The 3201-nt window shown below is 35.9% G+C and overlaps 1 pseudogene; it reads right to left on the bottom strand.

Moving 5' to 3' along the window:
* Positions 1-2381: 2381 nt before the first annotated feature.
* LOC101447335 (large ribosomal subunit protein uL13m pseudogene) lies at positions 2382-2967 on the bottom strand (annotated as a pseudogene).
* Between the last annotated feature and the right edge of the window lie 234 nt (positions 2968-3201).

A 3201-nucleotide genomic window follows, 5' to 3' on the forward strand; every position in this document is an offset into this window, starting at 1 on the left:
CCATCTATAATTGTGAATTTGTCTATTGTACCAATTCTCAGTTTTTCCTCATGTGTTTTCAAGGTCCATTACTAGGTACATGTACATTAGGATTTTCATGTCCTCTTCATTTATCCCTATATGTCCTTCTTTATCCCTGAAAATATTTCTTGTTCTGAAGTCTACTTTATTTAATATTAATGAAGCCACTTAGGATTTTTGTTGATTAGTGATTTTATAGTACAAAATTTCCCTTTCTTTTTATGTTTAACCCATCTTTGTCTTTATATTTAAAGAAGGTTTTTTATAATCCAATCTGAAACCCTCTTCCTTAATTTTAGTGCTTACACCATTAAACACTTAATGGCATTATGGTTGGATTAAATCCATTATGTGTATTTAGTCTTCCTTTTGTTCCTCCTCATCTATTATTTTTCCCTTTTTGTATCATTCCATTTTATCTCCACTACTGGCTTATTAATTATCCGACTTTTAAAATTTTATTTACTGGTTGCTCTAGTATTGTTTTTTAAATTTATTGAAGTATATCACTCATATATAAACAATAAGTATATAATAATAGTTGTGACTTACAAAACAAACATATATAACATCATACAGGATGTATGATACTTCACCCTACCAACAATACCTTGCATTGTTGTTAAACATTTTTAACTAATGATTAAAAAGCATTGTCAAAATATTACTACTAGCCAAAGTATTTTCCCCCAATCTACATTATTATTATTATCTTTATATCATTTATATAGGAACATACACAAACAATAAATATATAGTAAAAGTTGTGAGTTTACAAAGCAAACAGGCATAACATCATACAGGTGTCCCATACATCAATCTGCCACCAACACCTTGCATTGTTGTGAGACACTTGTTACAAATTATGAAAGAATATTGTCAAAATCTTACTACTAACTGTAATCCTTATCTTACATTTGGTATATTTTTCCCCCAACCCACCCTATTATCATTTTTAAAATATATTTTTATGACAGAAGTTGTGAACTTACAAAACAATGATGAAATTACGCAGAATTCCCAAACAACACCCCTTGATCAACAGCAGCACATTGTGGTAGAACATTCGTTACAGATAATATCATCTGATTGTTAACACATATATAGTGTACATTTGGCTCACATTTTTCATACTGCCCCATTATCAACACAGTATATCTTTGGCATAGATGCAAGAATATTATATTATTACTGCTAACCACAGTCCATAGTTCACACTAATTGTATTTTTCCCATGTTTCTTCACGGTCCCACTACCCTGCATTAGGGATGTACATTTCGCCAATTCTCTCTTCCTTCCCTGTTTTGGGAAATGGACCTTCAAATTCCAGCCACAGAATAGCTGCTGGGGCTGCCTGCGCTCCTAAAGTAGGATGATCACTGGCTTCTGAGGCCTGGCTGGTAATTTCCCGGAAAGTCTGGTGCAGACTCCCCCAGCTTCCTTCTGCTGGAGGTGGGGTTGGGGCCTAGGGTAGAGCTGCAATCTGATCTGGGTGGAAAGAAGTCGGTCCCCCCCAGCACTGTGATTTTCAGTCTGCCCGCTTCCTCTTGTGCCAGGTGCAGAGTTAAGATGGTGTCTACTGGCCTCTTTCTGGCTTGGACAGGCTCAAACTTGAGCTGTTCTTAGGATTATACTTTAGCCCGCCGAATTTACTCATCAGTAGCTGAAATTGGTGCCCAACCATCTCTTCCTCCCCCGTTTTTGGGAAGTGGAGCTTTCAATTCCAGCTGTGGAACAGTTCCCAAAGTGGCATGTGCCTCCAGAGAAGGATGGGCATCAGCCTCCGTGGTGTGGAGTGCTCTACCTAAGAATCTTCTCTGCAGATGGGCAGTCTCCTCCTTCCATTCCTTCAAGTATACTGCAGGATGCTCTTCTGGTCTCCTGGAGCTGCCAAGCGAGCTCCAGATAGCTCTGGGTGTTTACTAACTGCCCTGTAGCAGGAGCTGTCTCTGGGAGTGCCTTATTCTGCCACCATATTGCTAGTTGTCTCTAGGATTTTGATAACATCTTCAGTAGAAATCTACCTTCAAATAATATGTCACTTTCACAAATAGAATAGGAACTTCACCCACCCATCTTATCTCTATCATTATCATATGTTTTACTTGTATAAATATTATTTACCCTTACATGCCGTTGTTATTTTTTATTTTAATTATCAATTATCTTTTAAAGGGACAAAAAAGAAAAGTTATATTTTATAGTCACCCTTATTTTTTAACTTAGTAAGCAATTTAATTCTTATCACCATTTATAACTTTCCCATTAGAAAACATAATAAAAATTTTATAAAATCATGTATTTTATTGAAATTTCCTATTGAAGGAATATCCTCTCCTGCCTGTGGATTAGGAGAAACTCACCAGGAAGATGTTTCAATCATCTCATTGTTATCTTCTGCAATTTTTCTTCTCCTACAACTGATAATCTCATGTGGAGACCATACTCTTGAGAAAACTTCTGTTTCTTCATGTGTATATTCATCTAGACATCTGGACACTTTTTGTGGTTGAGGAAGCTCTTCTACTAAATTCTTAAGAATATTTTCTGGAATATCCTCATCTGCAAACAGATGCAATCATTCCATCACAGTTCTTTTTTGAAGATTTTTTGGCAGCATACCATAAATGGCTAGTTTTGCAAATGCCAGTTGGTCCTTCAGGTGAAGTTGCAGCTGTTACTTGTTTAAATCCATCCTGGTAACCAATATGTGAGGTGTATACTTTCTGTTCCCATTTGTTTCCAGAAATACAATGTGTCTCATGTTAATTATGACAACATGATCTTAGCAATTACTCAGTTGATGATATAGAGGTTTGTGCATACATGAAGCTTATTAATGCCATGGCAGCAAGTTTGCCAGGGGGCTGTATTTTCACATCTAAGAGATACCATACTTGAACAGAAATGACCTGTTGCTGGAGTGTCCTAAAAAAACTGAACATGTCTTTCTATTAGCAGTTCAATTCTTTCAGCAGGGCCTACGGCTGGCCATGCAGCATCACTCTCAGTTATTTTTATTATTTATGGAATTTTTCATTGCTTTGTATAGTTCTAAATTTCCAAATGGTATCATATTCCTACTTGAAGAAATTCCTTTAAACTCTTTTGTTGCAGGTCTATTGATAAGAATTCTGTCTGCTTTTGTTAGTATGAAAGTATATTTATATATATATTTT

Source organism: Dasypus novemcinctus, chromosome 16 (assembly GCF_030445035.2).
Source record: "Dasypus novemcinctus isolate mDasNov1 chromosome 16, mDasNov1.1.hap2, whole genome shotgun sequence".
NCBI classification, from domain to species: domain Eukaryota; kingdom Metazoa; phylum Chordata; class Mammalia; order Cingulata; family Dasypodidae; genus Dasypus; species Dasypus novemcinctus.